This window comes from Thamnophis sirtalis, unplaced genomic scaffold, assembly GCF_051295495.1.
Source record: "Thamnophis sirtalis isolate CommonGarterSnake01/CBP01778 unplaced genomic scaffold, rThaSir2_p1.2 scaffold_7, whole genome shotgun sequence".
In the NCBI taxonomy this organism is placed as follows: domain Eukaryota; kingdom Metazoa; phylum Chordata; class Lepidosauria; order Squamata; family Natricidae; genus Thamnophis; species Thamnophis sirtalis.
The window spans coordinates 35,285,978-35,307,468 of NW_028261387.1; positions in this window are offsets into that span (position 1 = coordinate 35,285,978).

The following is a 21,491-nucleotide window of genomic DNA, read 5'->3' on the forward strand; positions in this document are numbered from 1 at the left end:
AAAACATAATAAGTTGTAATAGGTTGTCTGCTTGGCCAAATTGTATGAAATATGCTATTCATTGTATTTCTTTAGAGGTAATTAAAGCAGCCAATCATAGATGACTAAATGTAGAGGTTTTGTCTGTAGGACAGCTTTCCCTTGCTACGGGTCCAAATAGAGTTTACTTCATTTTGCTTCTTCAAAACTGTCAAGTGTCAACTTCTTATTTTGCCATTCTTGGTAGAATTAGAGGATCTTTCCACAATAGGGTTGCATTTTAGGGAGAGGATGAAATTTGCCAAACTTCAAATAGGGGCAGTTCTGAAATGGGATTTTCTAAGATTAATCTGTCTCCTACTAATAACAGATGTCATAGCTGTGCCAGGAGAGCAGCAGTAGCTCCTTCTGATAAAATACAGTCCCAGGAATTTCCAGCCATCAGGGCTAATAAGGCAATTACTGACTTGGTGAGTTTCTTACAGGAATATGTGTCAAACACAGCTCTCGGTTTTTGGTCAACAGAGGCGCTAGAATGGTAATAAGAGAGAGGGAGAGAAAAGAAAAGAAACAGCACAAAAGCACAAAATGTCAAAAAAATCAAGATGGTAACTAAATCTGCAAGATGGAAGTCCTGTCTCTGCATGACACATAGAGCCATGGTGGCACAGTGGTCAGAATGCAGGAGTTCCTTCTCCTGCTCACTGCCAGGAGTTCAATCCTGACTGGCATTCTGAGCTCAGTAAAATGAAGAGCCAGATTGTTGGAGGAAAGTGCTCTGTAAATTCCTTAGAGAGAGCCATAAAGCACTATGAAGTGGCATATAAATCTAACTGCTATTTCTGTAAAGGGTGTGGGGGGGGGGGGTCAGTCACATTTGCTATCTTGATTTTTTTGACCTCTCTATCTCATAGGTGCTACAGTATAACTGAATGGTCAGCAACTGTCCGCCATTGGACTTTTCCAGGCAAATGGTTCTCTTCCTTTATTTATTGGAAACTAAGAGTACAGCAGCTATTGCCCAATGTCATACTTTGTATATTTTGCAACTGAGCCTTCTTAGTGATTCCTCTCTTTTATGGAATGTCTAAATTATCAGTTCCCTGTTGGATTCTCTCAGAGCTGTAAAACATGGCTATCTGACAGCATAAGAGAAACTCTAAGGGGGAAGAAGGCAGGGCTTAGCAGTGAGAAGACGGAGTTTCAGGCCATTCCTGAAATTCCCCTATTCCGGAGGAATTGGACGGGTCGTTTTCGATCCTAGCTGTCCTGAAGAGACAGTGAAGGTTTGGGGAGATCCAGTGACCTCAGAGACGTTCGCAGGTCTTGGGGGGAGGGGGGGGCTTGGAATTCAACCCCTTTTGCCAACCCTTTCTGGATTAGCTGTATGCTAACCGAAACTGCAGGTAGCCCCTAAGAATGGTAGAAGTGATTTCAACTGGTAAGCTGATTTTATTACTCAAAGAGAGATGGTCCGCATTAAAATCTAAGCTAACTGAAACCAAAGAACAGAAGAATCTAGCGGCGAATTGGTTTTTTTTAATGGATTTATGGCTGGTGGTTACCCTATTTCTTAAATGTTTTGAATGCTGTTTACGTGGATAAAGGAAAGTTTACTTTACTTCAACACTCCCTCAGGCTCTCCTTAAGTGGGCTTTAAACCAATTTACTATAATTTGGCTTCTTATAACTTGACACTTTTACTGCTTGGCTGTGTTGGTCTAAGATCAGATAAGATTGCATAGCTCCCAGCGTGTCCTTACTTGCAAATATCTTCTGCGTCACATCATGGCATCTATACTTGCTTCAAGTGATTCATTTCAAATGATTTTTTCCGCTTTTCAAAAGTTGTTTGACACATATGAAAAATCTGGAAAAAAACTGGACTATCTGTTGTCTTTAACATTAAAATATGAAGGAAAGCGTGAGAACGTTGAATGTTTGAGTGCTCCTGAAATTCAAATGAAGAATGTCAGAAAGGAAATCTTTCAACTTGCTGACACGTCGGATGTCTAGTCTACTTTGGAGGCAGAAAGAGAAAGAGATGCAACGCTTGAAAGAGGGGCAGCCATACAGAATATTTATCTCAAAAGACAGATCGCAGGAGGAATGAGAAGCATTAAAGAATCTATACTTTATGAAACATTATTTGCAGAATTGAGTGGAACAAGCCAAGGACAACGTTATTACACCAGAGGCACCCTAAGCAAAAAGGTGCGAAGATATTTCTGTTTGGACTTGCTTATAAAAACATTTGGGGAACTTGTTTTAAGAATGGCAATAGGACTAAGGAAGTTTTGCTATTGGAGAGACATAGGCTGATAGATTGAAGAATACAATTGAAAATTAGCTAAATCTAATTACCCTTATTTGTAATAGATATAGCTGAATAATAATTGATATTGATAGTAATGTATATAATGTGGAGTTGATATGATAAATAATAATTGGATATGAGAAAGGAAGGTTGGAAATATTTTTGGATTATATACAAAGGTTATTAATCACAATAATTATCACTATTAAAAATAAAATAAAATATATACAGTTAAATGTTAATTAATATGGGGAAAATGTTATGATATATGATATAACTACATAAAGAAGGGAGAATGATAATAAACTATACTGCATGGAAGATGGAATTTTTGGTATTAAATATTATGGATGTTCAGCTAAAACAGGATATGAGGATTTGATGTTAATAGAGGATTTTACAAACAAGTAAATGAAATGTCAGCAGGTGTTATGGATTAATTCTTTGGCATAGTTAAGGATGAAGGATGTTTAAATAACTGTAGTCAACTAAAAGTGGAGGTATAATGATGTTAATATGGTAAACATTTGAGTTAAGATATTTGAATTAATATGAATTAATGGAAGAGATGCACCAAAACATGTTGTAACCAGCTGATATACTTTTTTTAATATAATATATATCTGTGTTGTTTTTTTTGTTTTTGTTTTTGTTTTTTGTTTTGTTTTTTCTTCCCTGACTTGTCTTTTGTTCTTTTTGTCTTTTTTTTTTCTTTTCCCACTGGTGTGGGCATGTATTGTTTAAGATTATTATTTTTATTAATATTTTTAAATAATAATAATTACAGTCAAATGAAAATGGATATATGATGATGGTGATATGTATGAATATTTGAGTTAAAATGCTCGAGTTAACATGAGTTATGTTTGTTGACTGTGGAGGAGATGCACGAAAGTTTATTTGTGACCGACTGACACACTTTCTATAGCATGGAAAGAAAGATGTTGTACTTGTTTTAAATTAAAAATTAAAAAAAAAATTAATTAAAAAAAAGAAACTCTAAGGTTTGATCTTATGGGTAATAGCAATAGCAGTAGACTTATATACCGCTTCATAGGCCTTTCAGGCCTCTCTAAGCGGTTTACAGAGAGTCAGCATATTGCCCCCAACAATCTGGGTCCTCATTTTACCCACCTCGGAAGGATGGAAGGCTGAGTCAACCCTGAGCCGGTGAGATTTGAACCGCTGACCTGCTGATCTAGCAGTAGCCTGCAGTGCTGCATTTAACCACTGCGCCACCTTGCTATTGTTTTTCTTGAGTTCACATGGTTAATACTTTTATGTTTTAACTCCATTTTCTGATTATTGTACACTATTTAAATCCTAACGAATGAGAGAGATGTAGAAATTTTAATAAGCATGCAAACAAACAAAAGGACTAGAATCTTTATGGGCAAAAGATCCAGATTTAGTTAGAACTATGGTTCAGTCCATAAGATTGGCCTTTCTCATGAATATTCATACTTTAATGACCTTTGATGGCATGTATGCAAATAAAAAATCCAGATTGCTAAGAAAGCACTGAATGATGCTGCTTAAGCAAAAGATCTCTGTGGAAGTTTGAAAAAATGTATTTTAAATGTTTTCAATAAAATTAGAGATCTGTGTCACTCAAAGCATATTTCTGTAGAATGCTGTGCTTACCTTATTCCCTGGATGGCTGAGCAGAGATGATTGCATGCCTTAGTGCTTAAAAGTCAGGTAATTGAATCAATTTTTGATTCTACCTTGAAGGAATGATGTGCAGATGAACTCTTGGTGAATTGCAAATTGCTTAAAAGGCTAAAATTAAAGAGCAAGTCTCAGTTTCTTCTTGTCACCTCAAGGCTAGATTATTGCAATGCGCTCTACATGGGGCTACCCTTGAAGAGCGCTCGGAGACTGCAGCTAGGCCAGAATGCAGCCGCGCAAGCGATATTGGGTGTACCGAGGTACATCCACGTTACACCTATCATCCGCGAGCTGCACTGGCTACCAATTGGTCTCCGGACGCAATTCAAGGTGTTGGTTATTACCTTTAAAGCCCTACATGGCTTAGGGCCAGTGTGTCTGCGAGACCGCCTACTGCCACATACCTCCCAGCGGCTGGTGAGATCCCACAGATTGGGCCTCCTTCAGATGCTGTCAGCCAAACAATGTCGGCTGGCGGCTCCCTGGAGGAGAGCCTTCTCTGTGGCTGCTCCGACCCTTTGGAATGAGCTACCCCCAGAGATCCGGACCTTACCCACTCTCATGGCCTTCAGGAAAGCTGTTAAGACCTGGCTATTCTGGCTGTTGACCTCTCTGTTGAGGTCCAGCCCTGATTAGAACGAATGCATGTGTTGTGCTTTTAAATCTGTCTTTTTTTTATTTCTTTCTTCCTCTTCTTTTTGTAAGCTGCCCGGAGTCCTTCGGGATTGGGCGGGATATAAATTCTATTAATAAATAAATAATAAATAAATACAAGGGAGACACCACCTGGAATTCTGCCTCAAGCCTCAAAATATCACAGGATGCCCTTGGACAAAAGAAATGGAAAGCTTCAGAAAACAATGCATGCTTTTCAAAATTAATTTTAGAAACGTTTATCCTTAAGTGCAGCAAAAATGTATCTGAGGAAAAGGCCTGTTAGGGTCCTTAAGGGATGTGGTCTGGTGTTGACAGCTCTATAATGTTGTTCTCATCAACTCCAGAGATTGGAAGTCTCAATCCTCTTAATGGTATTTCTGTTCCTGGTGCTAAGAGAAGAGTAAAAAATTTCTCATATTCATACTTCAATAAACTTACTGGAACTAGAGTAGAACTGAAACTGATTCTCTAACACCATGATTCTACATATAGTTCTTCATGAAAAGTATGTCCCATTTGGTTCAGAGAGTCTTACAACATAATGAAAGACAATTGGACTGCAGACTTTGAAAACTTTTGGGATGGATGGACGCATCAGCACTTGGCTTCAAATAGGCATATGATTTTATACTCCTCCCCTTTGGTACCTTTTGTTTGCCCTGCAAAGACCTAAAAACATTTTTAAAGTCTGCTTTGGAGACATTTTGCAGCACTCCACTTATTTATTTTCTGTGTTGCTGTTAGTTTAATGTTGCTGGAAGAACGGTAATAAGCACAGGGTTGAGACTGATATCCACCAGGACCCACTGCAAGAAACAGAGAGGGAGATTTCTTTCAGCTCTCCTCATTTCTTTCCTAATATATTAACTCTGTCTGTGCAGGTGGTCCTTGACTTATGATCCTTTATTTAACAGCTGTTTGAATTTACAATGGTGCTGAAAACCGTGACTAACCATTGATCCTCAGGCTTATCAGATGGTGTCCCCATGGTTACATGATCAAAATTTAGGCATCTGGCAACCAGCATGGGTTTATGACCTTGGCAATCATTTGCAAACTTCTCAGTGTGCTTCCAACAAGCATTGGGAAGCCAGATCTGCTTAATAGCAATAGCAATAGCAGTTAGACTTATATACCGCTTCATAGGGCTTTCAGCCCTCTCTAAGCCATTTACAGAATCAGCCTATTGCCCCCAACAATCCGGGTCCTCATTTTACCCACCTCGGAAGGATGGAAGGCTGAGTCAACCCTGAGCCGGTGATATTTGAACAGCTGAACTGCTGAACTGCAGTCAGCTGAAGTAGCCTGCAGTGCTGCATTTAACCACTGCGCCACCTGGCTCCATAAATGACCATGTGATTTGCTTAATGACCACAAAATGTCATAAAATTTGGTGTGACACACTTAATGATGGCATCAGTTACTGACTGAAACTCCAGTTCCTATTATGCCCATTAGCTGACGGCTACTTGTATGGATGTTTATTTCTCTGCATTGTACTTGATTGTGAAGGGCAGCTTGTGCATCAGAGCTATTTGCTAAAAAATGTGATCAAAACAATATTTTCTATTGCTCTATTCTCTAACAGGAAATTTTGCCCTTAATTTGTAAGATTGTGTTTTTATGCTGAAACCCTTAAAAAAACCTAAATATTTCCAGATGTTGCCTTTTAATCCCATATAATATCTTTTTTCTACTGGGAATATTGAGAATATGAAGTATGTAAATGTGCGTGTGTTGCTGATTTTAAGCACACATATTATTATATGCCAATGTGTTCTGAACCCCCCTCTTCGCTCGTTTAAAGACGACAGGCAGACAGACTTAAAAGGAAATAACTTTATCAGTCCTTGGTTCAGACTGGCTGCGAGCCCAAAATGAACATAAATAAAGTCTCTGGCAAGAAGATAACAGAATGCAAAAACAAAGATCTCTTACTGAAAAACCAGGTGTTCAGAAATAAAGCAAATCACTTCTCCAAGTGTCTCTTTGAATCAGAGTTACAGAAAGCACTTATCCAAGTGCCTCTCACAAACAAACAATGACCGATGACCGATGAACCATGAACGAACGATGAACGGTGACTTCTGCCACCAGGGTGTGGCACCATCAGTCCTTTTATCTCCAGAAGACCACACTAACGAGCCCCAGCTGCATTGTTATTCCTGCATCCCGTCTCAACTCACAGCAAACTTCTGCTGAGTCACAACACCAATGTACCCGAAAAGTATGTCCTAAAGCCTGCAGTTGCATTTCATCCAAATTCCTTGTTCCCTATCTTTTAGGAATGGCTTGAAAAAAGATATTATTGATTAAAAACAGGCACCAACAGTAAAAGCTAATTTTAAAATATATAGAAAGTACATTTTAAAACCACAGTATCTTATAATTTTCCCCGCAACAGGGAAAACAATATGTATAAATGGAACAGTTAGAAATATACAGTATTTCTGCAAAATACATACAATTTTCCATCTGCAACTTCTGCTTTTAACATCTGAATGAGAGGCAGAAACTCACACTTTTGCCAACATGGAAATGCAAAGATAATTAAGTTGTGTGGGAAACAAGGGAATTGTTGTTGAGTGTGCATGAGGCACATATCAGTCTCCCACTGGCATTTTTAATGTAGCACTTCCTTTATCGTGTTGCTTCTGTATTCATATCTTCCTGTTTCAGGATAAGCTTATCCAGGCTACAACAAAAAATGTGTTTTCTCCATTAAAATAGTTTGTCAAGATTGTTCAGAAGCATTGCTGGAACATCAATGCAGAATCCTCATTCTGATTGGTTTAGTATTTTAAAGCAAGGAATGTAAAACACGAATCTAACCTTTCCCTGTGTTTTCTTTTTACTTTTATGACATAATTTTAAGCCATCAACATAGAAAATATCCCGGAGCAGCATTTTATCATGCTCATAGCAGAAACTGAGGCCTTTGAACTATGGTGCTGGAGGACTCCCACGAGTCCCTTGGACTGCAAGGCAATCTAACCTGTCAATCCTGAGGAGATCAACCCTGACTGCTCTTTAGAAGGCCAGATCCTGAAAAATGAAACTCAAATACTTTGGCCATCTAATGAGAAGGAAGGACTCACTGGAGAAGAGCCTAACGCTGCGAAAGATTGAGGGAAAAAGAAGGGGACGGCAGAGAATGAGGTGGCTGGATGGAGTCACCGAAGCAGTAGGTGTGAGCTTAAATTGACTCCAGAGGATAGTAGAGGACAGGAAAGCCTGGAGGAACGTTGTCAATGGGATCGTGATGGGTTGGACACGACTTCGCAACTAACAACAACAGCAGAAACTGCTATGTAAATACTCAGATCCAGGGATTTTTCTGAGTTTTAGACATGAGATAAAGTGAGAATGTCCCCCAAAGTATTGGGTTAAATTGGGAGGGAATCAAGAATTCCAAACATTTTCAGGACTGGTTCACCTTTAAAGCAAGCTGACTGGGGATTTCTTTCTTTCTTTCTTTCTTTCTTTCTTTCTTTCTTTCTTTCTTTCTTTCTTTCTTTCTTTCTTTCTTTCTTTCTTTCCTTCCCTTCCTTCCCTTCCTTCCTTCCTTCCTTCCTTCCTTCCTTCCTTCCTTCCTTCCCTTCTTTCCGACCATTCATACTGACAAACGTTGGTCTTATCTAGTAATTTCTTTTCCTTTTATTGTCACTATACAAGACAACCTATTTCATGTTCCAGCAGATGGTGCTAATGTTTCATAAAGCACATATCTGTCAAAGGAGTTGCTCTTTCCTTCATAGGAGAGTAAGACAAATCTCAGCAGCATATTCTGTGTTGTGGGTTCACATGATGCAGCAGGGCACAGATTTGTGTTTTCTTGCCAGACAGTGTGATTCTCTGGATATTGTTTATGACACTACCTTTCTTTTGGCCACACTTACATTTTCATGGAGTCTGGCAACTTGGAGGAGGGAAGCAGGAGACAAGGGCTGTTTACAACCAGAAGTGATCTGAGCAAGAATCTCCCCATTCTCTAAGTCACAGAATTTAATACCCCTCCTTTAAAATATACAACATAGAACTGAACTGCACTCTTTGAAGCTTGAATAAATAGAAGAAATTTTGATTCATAAGGAAATCATGGATGCTGTTGAACAGTTCACCTTTTAAGGATAGGTCTCAGTCTATTATAATCTTATCAATTAAGTTTGTGTAGCCAATGCTATTTACCTTCTTAAACTACAACAGTTATGCTCTTCTCATCAAGGCTGATTTCAGGCAGACTCATCTGTCATGTCTAGAAGTTCACTGGAAATATACAAGGCACTTTGGCATGTTCATCATATATATACAGAAGTTTCCTCTGGTTCCTGGTGGACATGTCAAAAGGAGTCATTGGAATATGACATCCACATTGTTTTACTCTTTGGAAGCTTGCTGAAAGAAATAGTATTTAATAAATACTTTTAAGGGGAAAAGATCATATGAGGCACGGTTATCCTATCCTATCCAATCCCTTTCCATCCATCTATCAAATTTAGTTACTGCCAGTCACTGTTCCCTCTAAGGTGCGCGGCTGCGCGGCCGCGCACGTTGCAAGAAAACCCCGTGCAGCAGTTTCTATCTGCCGCGCAGAGATTTCTGCAAAGGAAACGTGTGGAAGTCCTTTGCAGGCGGCTACAACTGGATCCGGCAGTGCTGTTGGAGGAGGAGGAGGCGAACCAGCCTGCCACTGCCGGCCACCGCCAGCTCCGCCGCTCTTCCTGCCCCCTTCCCAGCCCCATAGTCCAGCGGTCGCAGCAGAAACAGCCCCGGGTCTCCGTTGCTGCTCCCTGCATTTTCTGGACGGGGATCCCTTGGAGAGGGGATTCCTTCCTGCGAGACCCCATCCAGAAAATGCGGGGAGCAGCAGCGGAGACCCGGGGCTGTTTCTGCTGCGACCACTGAACTGTGGGGCTGGGAAGGGGGCAGGAAGAGCGGCAGGGCTGGCGGTGGCCGGCGGTGGCAGGCTGGTTCGCCTCCTCCTCCTCCAACAGCACTGCCGGATTTCTGCCCAATGCTGCAGGGGCGCCAGCGGGAGCTTTGGCGGCTTCACCTCAGCCGCAGCACTGGGCAGCAAATGTGTTGGTGCTGTTGGAGGAGGAGGAGGAGGCAGCAGCAATAGCACCTGAGGACAGGACAAGAACCAATGGAAACTTGTCAGAAGGAGACTCAAGCTGGAAATAAGGAGAAATCTGACAGTAAGAACAATTAAAATCAATGGAATCTTAATTCATTTGCTACAGGTTTTCAAAAGACTGGACGGCCATTTGTCTCAGATGATATAAAGACTCCTGCCTTGGACAAGGGGCTGGACTAGAAGACCTCCAGTATCCCTTCTGATTCTATGATTTTAAAAACCACAAGCTTTTTACAGCTCGCTTGCAACTTTACCAAATTTAATTCAGCCATTTCCTTTTGTTATTAAATGGGTATTGCTAGTTCAATGCACATGCGCTCCACTTTTAAGATGCTGAAAAAATCCCCATGACCTGCAACAAAATTCATTCTTCCACTCTTATCTTGCCCTAACTTCTGATAGGTTCCTGAAATATAGATCTATAAAATTTAGTGAAAATATTTCTATCTATTTTAATACAGACTCGTAAAACAGATTGGGACAAATGACATTAGTGCTCTGGGATAATAGCAGGTTTACTCTATTTGGATTTTCAGATAAAAGGTATCTTTTGTGCTAAGTTCTAACAATGTAGTTCTCTAATGTAACTATGAAACAGTCCAAATATATAATTCCCCTCAGGGAGGAATTCTGGGAGTTGAAGTCCACAAGTCTTAAAGCTGTCATGTTTAAAGACCCCTGGGGTTTTTTTCCCCTAAAGGGTTAGGGGTGCAAGGGTCTTGTAACAACAGCTTTAAGACTTGCGTGCTTCAAATGCCAGACTTTCTGAGCCAACATTTTGGTTGCTAAGCAGGAGCGTTGTTAAGTGATACTGATATTATATAACACTTTTAATTAAGCGGGTACCTTGAATAAACATAACTTTGAGTTTCAAATAATACTGATTTTGTTGTTGTCTTAGGTGACATCTGTGAAAAAAATTCAGGTGCTCAGGCATGAAAATATGCCGCTCAAACACTATACTTTTCTGCTCACACTGAAAAAAAATTAGAGGGAACATTGCTGCCAGTCTCACTCTCCAAGGGTGCCTGATAGAAAAGGGCCTTACTCAGAGCCCCAAAGACAAGAAGGATAAACTTAGGTTTGTGATCTATCCCTATTCTAGAAAATGCTCTTGTTTTCTCATGACCTGATTCCCAAGAGGAATAATTAAGAAAGAGAAGGAGGAAAGGGAGACATTTAACTCTAATGAACTTCTTAATAAAAAGTTAATTGTAGGACTAAGTGCAGCATAATCTTCCTTTTGAATATGGAAACACCTTAAATAGTCTACAGAACAAATATTGCATATTAAATTTCATAGAGCCAATGGACACAATTCAATCTTAGAACACACAGCAGCATAGATAAATGCATGTTAGTAAGAAAATTTCTTGGTCTGACTACTAACATATAGAGGTTCATTGTGCGAATAATGGGGGAGGCACTGAATATTTTTGAGCAAATATCCAAACAGAGTTATGTACGTTTCTGATGACAGCTGCGCAAACACAATTTAATATAGTAGATCCAACAATTAAAATCTGTCGGCCTTCATTGGAGGGAAAAATAAACACAGGCCCAGTGCTATGTGAGTGGTTTTCAAAAAGAATCAGTCTGAGAAGAGACAGTTGTTTCAATTCATTGCAACCCTAAAGAGGAGAGAGAAAAACCCATAGCCATTTTGTTAGTGGCTCTTTGCTGCCTTCTTCCAACAGTTGAATTAGCCAGAGGAAAGTACAGGTGAGAAACAGGTGGGAAACTGTAGAATGAAAGTACAAAAAGTAATTATTTTTATTGGCTACCTCATAAGCGCTATACCCAAGAGTGTTAACATTTTAAATAATCATGAAGTAATAATAACTGAAAAATCAAATCTTTGATTATTCTGTAGTGAAATAACTGGTAGAAGATTGAGTTTAATTGACCACAGCAGTAGAATTTAGAGAGAAATTTTCTGCTAGGCTAGATTGACTAATCTGCTATTCTCTGCCACATAATAGTTTGTGATATTAGAACTGGGTAGATGTTATAGTTCAGGAAATCTGAATGCAGTAGATTGGAAAAAGATAATAAATAACAGGTACTGAATCTCATGCATTTTGGGGGCAGTTACAGTGATCATTTTATTCAACAGTAGAGCCCCTTTGGTTGTACAAAAAATTATCAACTGTTTGTTGTGAATATACTCCCAATATTCCTGTAGACTGGTGCTGTCGACTGGAAGAGCTATCAGAATAACTTATAGCCTAGATTCCATAATACATCTGAAAGAGTCTGTCAAAGTCTGCCTTATAAAAGCATTATTTGATTCAGGCTTATAGGCACATAAACTCTTTCAAACATTATTGCCAGATACAATCCAATTTTCCCCTGTGTACCACCATTGACATCTCTTGTGCATCTTTTTAAGATTCCTCCAGGTGTCTGGTTTTCATAAAGAACTGGGACTAAGGATTGTGTCTTGCAACTGACAAAAGCAGAATATGCCCACCATCTGCTAGGCACACTATGAGAAGAAGAATGGACTTGATTCCAAAGCAGGATTTCTTTGCTTTGGCAAATTGTTCTATTTTGTTTTTTTTCCTCATTAGGGAAGTATAGTTAAGGAAAAACCTTAAAAATAACTGTGAGCCAAATTTCTTCTTTCCTTCAGTTCTCTGCTTGGAAGCTGGAACGGGAAAGGGAAACCTAACCTATTGTTCCCCCACAAGCAAGCAGTTGAAATAGGGAGGGCTAGAAAAAATAAAAGAGCAAAACAGAATCAATCTCTAGAATCAATCAGTAAGCTAAATCTGAAGGCATCTTGAATGAACTCTATCAGTGAATTACTTTGGTTAAACAAATACACCACCTTTAAGTTCAAGCTTGATCCAAGAATAAACCTAAACTGGAAAGCCATATTGAAAATTCAGTAACGGTCAGCTTGGAAAGTGTCCAGAACCCTTCACTACCAACTCAATGCCTGGTCAATACCTGGTCAATACCAGGTATATACCTAAAATGCACTACCTGACTTTATTGTTACATTCTCAAACCCCCATAGCTTCAACCTTAAAATGTCTACTGTGGACCGCACTCCATTCCTAAGAGGTCTGTAAGGGGGTGTGCATAAGCGCACCAGCGTGCCTACCATCCTTGTTCTACTGTCCCCATTTATTCATACCCATTTCCTGTGTCCATGTCCATGTTTATACTTATACCTGTTATCACATACATGTTCAACAAGCTAAATAAATAAATAAATAAGTTGCAGAAGTTCCTCAGATCACAATTGCTAAAAATGGTTGCATTTATTTTTGAGAAGAAAACTATGAAACCTGTTATTAAGCACACCCAAACTCTTTACATAATTTAACGATAAATGCAAGCTCCAATACTCTGCACAAATATACCGGGGGTGGGGGAGGGGGCAGAAAGTGTTAGCTCCATTCTTATTTTTGGCCAGGTCAACCTGTTGTGGTCTTTCTCTGCTAAAAAATTTAAGTGTAGAGATTTCAACATCTGTGATATGTGTAACAATTGGTGTTAGTTTTTCAGCCCTAAACTTTCCCTCCCCACCTGTCTCTCTCTTTTTTTCTTCAATTTCTTTACACAATCTGATTTTTGATTTGATTTTGATTTTATTGAAATTTGTAGGCCGCCCTTTTCCCTGAGGGGACTCAGGGCGGCTCACATAAAATCAGGGAAGGGGAAATGCAAACAGTAACATAGACACATATAATAAAAACAATAGGCAACATGCATTCATCATTCGGGGGAGGGCAACTATCTTCATCCCCAGGCCTGACGGGCTAGCCAGTTCTTCAAGGCTGTGCGGAAGGCCTGGACGGTGGTGAGGGTACGAATCTCCACGGGGAGTTCGTTCCAAAGGGTCGGGGCTACTACTGAGAAGGCCCTCCTCCTTGTGGTTGCCAGCCGACACTGGCTGGCCGATGGAATACGGAGGAGGCCCAATCTGTGTGATCTAATTGGTTGCAGGGAGGTAATTGGCAGAAGGCGGTCTCTCAAGTATCCAGATCCACTACCATGCAGGGCTTTATGGGTGACTAATAGCACCTTGAAGCGCATCCGGAAATCGACAGGTAGCCAGCGCAGCTCGCGGAGGATAGGTGTAATGTGGGTGAACCGCGGTGCACCCACAATCGCTCGCGCGGCCGCGTTCTGTACCAGCTGAAGACGCCGGATGCTCTTCAAGGGCAGCCCCATGTAGAGCACATTGCAGTATTCCAGCCTAGAGGTCACAAGGGCCCGAGTGACTGTTGTGAGTGCCTCCCGATTCAGGTAGGGTCGCAACTGGCGCACCAGGCGAACCTGGGCGAATGCCCCCCTAGCCACAGCCGTCAAGTGATGGTCAAACGATAGCTGTGGATCTAGGAGGACTCCCAAGTTGCGAACCCTCTCTGAGGGGTATAGAATTTGACCCCCCAGCCTGAGAGATGGAATATTGGTGGAATCTTTGGGAGGGAAACACAACAGCCACTCGGTCTTTTCTGGGTTGAGCACAAGCTTGTTAGCCCTCATCCAGTCCATAACAGCCTCCAGGCCTCGGTTCATCACGTCTGCCGCTTCATTGAGTTGGCACGGGGCGGACAGATACAATTGAGTATCGTCCGCATATTGATGGTATCTGATCCCGTGCCTGCGGATGATCTCTCCCAGCGGTTTCATGTAGATGTTGAATAGTAGGGGGGATAAGACCGAGCCCTGAGGCACCCCATATGTTAGGGGCCTAGGGGATGATCTCTGCCCCCCCACTAACACCGACTGCGACCTGTCCGAGAGGTAGGAAGAGAACCACCGCAGCACGGTGCCTCCCACTCCCACCTCCCAATCTCAAAAAAACCTATAATTTGTTCCCACCAAGAGAACAGCACCTGGCTATTTGAATGACTATTCAAAATTAATGAGGAGTAGTTTTTAGGATGGATAAACAAAGTGCCAGTCCTGATGGCAATTTTGTGCCTAAGCATTTGCTGATTCCAGTAGAAGCTAATAATAACCTAATTGTTGCAACATGATTAAAGATAATTATATTTTTTGCAATGGCATTTCTTTTTTCCTAATTTACTTGGTTGTACTGAGAAAAAGCATGTTAGGAGAAAAAGCAAAGAGACCAGAAACCAGGGCAGTACATAGTGTGTTGGTGACATACATGCGATAGACAGTCAAAAAGGAATTTGAAATTTGGTATGGAGTGAACCCATACTCCTCGTCAGAAGAATGGTAACTAAGTAGAAAGACTATTTGAATGATTTAGTTCAGATGGAAAAATGCGGTTATAAATAAAATGGAAGCACTATAATGGTCCAAATGCTGTTATGCTAAAGTGACCAGATTTTAAAATTGGTAAAGCGGGACACCATTGGCAGGCGGGATGGGGCGGGGGGGTGTTCTTGATTAAAATTTTTGCCGCCTGGTGCTGAGGTGAAGCCGCCAAAGCTCCAGCCCATGGCAGCAGCGGTGCTTCCTCCCCCTCCACTCGGAGCACCTGAGCTGGGCACCACGTTACCCCTGCCCTGCCCCCTCCTCTGCTGCTGTGCTTTTGAGGAGCCATCAGGCCTTTTTTCCTGCTCCCGCCCCTCCGCCACCTTCCTACTGGCTCCCGTGGCCTCAAGGCTCTTCAAAAGCAAGGCGGGAGCTTTGGCGGCTTCACTTCAGCCGCAGCGCCGGGCAGCAAATCCGGCGGTGCTGTTAGAGGAGGAGGAGGCAGCAACAGTTAGTCCGGTGGTGGCGGCGGCTTACGTCAGTCCAGTCGCCCCATGCTCATCACAACAAATCACTGCGGCTGCGCGGGAGTTGAAAAGTGCTGCACGGTGTTTTCTTGCCTTGGGAACAGTGGTCCCACGGGGGAGTCTCTGGCTGCTGCGCTCGCCTCGCCCGCTGGCCCCTGAAGTGCGCGAGGGATGCTTTGGGGAAAGGCTCCGCTTCCAGACCCCGCCGAGGGCCACACACACAGGTGGCTCTTTTCGGAGAGGCGGAGACTTTCCCATGGCTTATCCGGGTGGAAGTGGGGCTGGAAAGGCGAGCCACTCCCCTGCCCATCCGCCCGCTCACTCGCTACATCCCACCCATGCGAGCGGCAGCGGATGGGCGGGGGAACGAATGAGCTGCTCACTCGCTCCCCGCCCATCCGCCCGCTCACTCACTACAGTACCCAGCCTATGCGAGCGGCAGCGGATGGGCGGGGGAACGAATGAGCAGCTCACTCGCTCCCCGCCCATCCGCCCGCTCACTCGCTACAGTACCCAGCCCATGCGAGCGGCAGCAGATGGGCGGGGGAACGAATGAGTGGCTCAATCGCTCCCCGCCCATCCTCTCGCTCACTTGCTATACTACCCCGCCCATGCAAGCAGCAGCGGATAGGCAGGGGAATGAATGAGCGGCTCAATCGCTCCCTGCCCATCCGCCTGCTCACTTGCTACAGTACCCAGCCCATGCGAGAGGGCTCTGCGTGCCACCTGTGACACAGAGGTTTGCCATCACTGTGCTATATCATTTTAAAAATTGCAGATTGCTGTTAAAGTCCAGGTATTATATGAATGTCTATAGTAATATTTAGTTCAGCATATACAATAAAATGAGATTAAGCATTAGAGTTATTTCTAATCTAAGCCATCAAGGACTTTGCATTAAGAGAAATCCAAACATTGTGGTTCAAGGCTGTCTATAGAGTTGTGTTCTGACAACTCTGGTGAATAAACCAGAACAGAGGCTTCGCTGTTTGCCACTATTTAATTACTGAGATAACAAATCCTTTGGCTGAGGACCCAGACAACTCACATTCAATATAATAGCTTGGCAGCAACCCAGATAGTTCAAATAAGGCAACGCAGATAATCAAAACGAACAGACATGGCTAGAATACAGACAGATTTCTTCAATACTAGTTCGAATGGTTGTTTCCTGCAAATGTCTCCTCCCAATACCTCACTTATAAACTCTCTTGAGAGGGCCCAATCCACAACCATTTGTGCTTAATTATCTTCTATGAGACTGCCTACCGAGTTGTGACTTTCTCAGCCCTTCTCAAGCTAGCATCAGGGACAAACTGACTGAACTTCCCCCCTGCTCCATGCCTCAGGCGCTTACTGGTGGCCAACCAGCCTCTCTGGTTCCTGCTCTGAGTCTGAACCCTGCACAGGATCCTCCACATCTTCCATGGCAGACTCATATGGTTCCTCACTATCCGAGTCCATCAGCAGCTCAACCGGATCCTGCTGGGCCACAACAGAGTTGTATTCCAAAAATAGTTTTCACGTTGAGCTAAATTCTGTGTCAGATTTCCTTTTGCAAAATTGTTGTGGACATCCTAACATAGTCTCACAATTTAATTACTTCCCCCCCTGTGGAATTATAATTTTGTATACTTTGCAATAGTAAGTGTGATGTGTCCTTTCAACAGTTAGAAAAAACGCTGACTATTCTTGATAAATTGCTGAAGGAGGAAAAAGAAACCAAACTGAAAACCAAGTAGCTCTTACTAAGGCCAAAAAAAACCCAAAAACAAACCCCAACCAAAACTCTGAAGTATGAAACTAAGCAGTTTACAGATTGAAAATAGTTCTTGGCACCCCTCCCCCCAACTGCTATTGGAGTGTAGGTGGTGTCTTTGGCAACAAATATGTCTGCATAATTATGACTGTGTCAAATTCAATTTTTTTTATTTCCTGTCCCAGCATGACTAGTGTTGCAACGGTGAGTAATAATGATCAAAATCCCAGTTACTATCGATTGGAAGAAGGCGGGGCTTAGCAGTGAGAAGATGGATTTTCAGGCTATTCCTGAAATTCCCCTATTTTGAAGCATTTGGACGGTCCCTTTTTGGACCCAAGCTGTCCCGGAGAGACAGTGAAAGGTAGGACGAGATCCAGTGGCCCCAGAGATGTTCGCAAAGTCTCTGGGAGCTTGGAAATTAACCTCCTTTGCCAGTGACTTCCGGATTAGCCATAAGGCTAACTGAAACTGCAGATAGGTCCAAAGAATGGCGAAAGTGTTCCAGCTGGTAAGGTGATTTTATTACTCAGAGAGAGACAGTCCGCCTAAAAATTCAAGCTAATTTAAATTAAAGAACAGAAGAATCTAGCGGCGATTTTGATCTCTTTATTGGTTTATGGACGGTGGTTATCCTACTTTTTAAATGTTTTAAATGCTATTTACACGGACAAAGGATAGATTACTCCAACATCTCCTCTGATCCTCTGCAAGCGGGCTGTAAACCAATTCACTATAATTTGGCTCCTTACAACTTGATACTTTTATTGCTTGGCTGGATTGGTCTAAGATCTGATAAGATTGTACAGTTCCCAGCTTGTTTTTATTTGCAAATACCTCAGAGCTCTCAAGAAAAAATACTAACTGCGTACAAATATGGTGTCTATTCAAGCCTCTATTCAAATGATTTCTTCGGCACTACAAAAATTATCTGCCACACATGATAGAATTGAGAGGAAACTGGATTATCTGCTGTTTCTAGCAACAAAATACGAAGGAAAAAATGAGAATGTTGAACGTTTGAATGTTCTTCAAATACAAACTAAGGATGTCAGAGATAAAGATTCTCAATTTGCTGATATTCGGGGCAACTGGTTTACCTCTGAGGGAGAAAAAGATGGAATGTCTGAAGGGGGAGCAGCCACACAGAAGATTTACTTCGAAAGACAGGGCGCAGGAGGAGTGAGAAGCATTAAAGAATTTATACTTTATGAAATACCATCTGCAAAACTTTTGATACCACCACTGAGAATTAAAGACAAGCTGATAAAGGAAATAAAAGGAGGACGGCAGCATTATATGAGAGCTTAAGCAAAAAGGTGCAAAGATTTCTTCGTATGGGCTTGCTCATAAAGATGTTTGGAGAATTGGACCCACGAATGGCAACAGGATTAAGGCGGTTCTGTTACTGGAGAGACACAGTCTGATAGATGGAAGAGTATAATTTAAAACTAGCTAAACCTAGTTAAATTCATTTGTAATAGATATAGTTGAATAATAATTGATAATGATAGTAATGTATATAATGTTGAGTTGCTATGATAAATAATAATTGGATATGAGAAGGGAAGGTTAGAAATATCTTTGGACTATATATAAAGGTTATTAATCACAATAATAATTATTATAAAAAATAAAATAAAACTATATACAGTTAAATCTTAACTAATATGGGGAAAATGCTATGATATACGATATAATTAAATAAAGAAAGGAGAATGATAATAAATTATATACATGGAGGATGAAATTTTTGGTATTAAATATTATGGATGTTTAGCTAAAACAGAATATGAGGATTTGATGTTAATGGAGGGTTTTATAAACAAGTAAATGAAATGCCAGCATGTGGTTATGGATTAAATCTTTGGTATAGTTAAGGATGAAGGATGTTTAAACAACTGTAGTCAACTAAAAGTGGAGGTATGAGGATGTTAATATGGTAAACATTTGAGTTAAGATATTTGAATTAATATGAATTAATGGAAGAGATGCACAAAAACTCGTTGTAACCAGCTGATATACTTTTTTATAACATACTTGTTGTGTTTTTTTTCTCTGTTTTGTTTTTTGTTTTGTTTTTTGTTTTGACTCCCCCCCCCCCCACTGTTGTGGGTATGTGTTGTTTATGTAACAAAAAAAATCAAAAAAATTATTTAAAAAAAATCCCAGTTACTATCCATCTTACTATTTGACGTTTGTGCATATATCCAAGTTCTAAATGGCTTAAGAGCTAAATATCTATGGAACCATTTATTTAGCCATGAACGTGCTCAGTTGCTTAGAACAGCAGATGTTTCTCTGTTGCCAGGAATTCACATTCTCTGGTCTTGCTTTCAGGCTACAAAATGTGCTTTCCAAGAAGATCTGTTTGGCTTCCATCCTCAGAATAATGGAGAAAATAGTTTTTATTTTTTTTTATTTTTAATATGAACATATATTTGACTTCTGATTGTTAGAAGCCAATTAGATTGTTGAAATAAACAGAAAGGTAGGCTATACATTTGGAGGTTCGAATCCCTAGCGCCCCGTAACAGAGTGAGCTCCCGTTACTTGTCCCAGCTTCTGCCAACCTAGCAGTTTGAAAGGACGTAAAAATGCAAGTAGAAAAAATGGGAACCATCTTTGGTGGGAAGGTAACAGCATTCTGTGCTCCTTCAGCATTTAGTCATGCCGGCCATGGAGACGTATTTGGACAGCACTGGCTCTTCGGTTTTGAAACGGAGATGAGCACCCCCCCCCTAGAGTTGGGAATGACTAGCACATATGTGCAAGGGGAACCTTTAACTTAAATAATATTTTGATTTGAGTAATGAATTCAATGAAGCAGACTCATACAAACTTCATACATTCTTAACTTAGAATGATTTGATGTTTCTAGAAATGTTCTTATCTATGTAGGAATGGATAGTACAAAACTTGAATATAAATACTCAATGCTCATACTAACAAAGCTGCACTACAAATATTTATTTATTTATTTAATTTATTTATTATTTATTTATTTATTTATTAAATCGATTTATAGGCTGCCCAATCCCGGAGGATATCTAATCCAAAGTTGTTTTTTTAACCTTAAATAAAAAAATATTATAAAAGAAAAGTGTCTTTGAATTACTGCCCCTTGCTGCAGTCCAGGGGTGGGTTCCTGCCAGTTCTAACCTCTTCTATAGAAAAGGTTCCACAAATCTACAGTGCCGTTTAGAACCAGTTCCAGCTCCCTCCCCCCGCCCGTCCACACATCATCAAGATGAAGAGAGAGAGAGGAGCAATTCTGGGAGTTAAAGTCCACAAGTCTTAAAGCTGTCAAGTTTGAACACCCCTGGGGTTTTTTTTCTAAAGGATTAGGTGTGCAAGGGTCTTGAAACTTGATAGCTTTAAGATTTCCGTGCTTCAAATGCCAGAGTTTTTGAGCCAACATTTTGGTTGCTAAGCAAGAGCGTTGTTAAGTGAGTTTCACCACATTTTACAAGTTGGCCACACCACCCAGACACAAGGCTGGCAAGCCACTCCCACCCGGTCACATGGCCAGCAAGCCACTCCCACAAAGCAGGCCACACCTACAGAAGAGGTTCTAAAAAAATTTGAATCCCCAACTGGGATGCCTGCATCTGTAATTTCCATTGATTGCCAAAAAAACCTAGAATTACATAGAAAGGAGAATATGTGTTAATAAAATACATATTACAAACTAGCTACTGTGTATATAAACAAAAAGATTTTTAGAATATAGAATAATGGGATTGCAAAGGTCTTGTAGTCCAACCTCTTGCTCAAGCATTAGACCATGCGCCCTTCTGGACAAATGGCTGTGCAGTCTCTTCTTGAAAACCTACACTCACGAAGCATCCACAATTCCACTGATTAAATGTTCTCACTTAGATCTCCTTAGTTTTAGGACATTTCTCCTGAAGAAATTTCTCCTAAGTTCTAGATTGGATATCTCTTTAGGATTAGGATTAGGATTACTTTATTTATATGCCGCCCTTTTCCCTGGGGGGACTTAGGGCGGCTCACAATCCAAGGGGGAGGGGAGTACAAGACAAAAATACACACATAAAACAGTACATCGGTAAAAAAACGCAACAGTCATACTATTCGGGTGGGGTTGAAATCTTAGCCCCAGGCTTGTCGGGACAGCCAGGTTTTAAGGGCTATGCGGAAGATCTGGAGGGTGGTGAGGGTACGAATCTCCATGGGGAGTTCGTTCCATAGGGTCGGAGCAGCCACCGAGAAGGCTCTCCTCCGGGTAGTTGC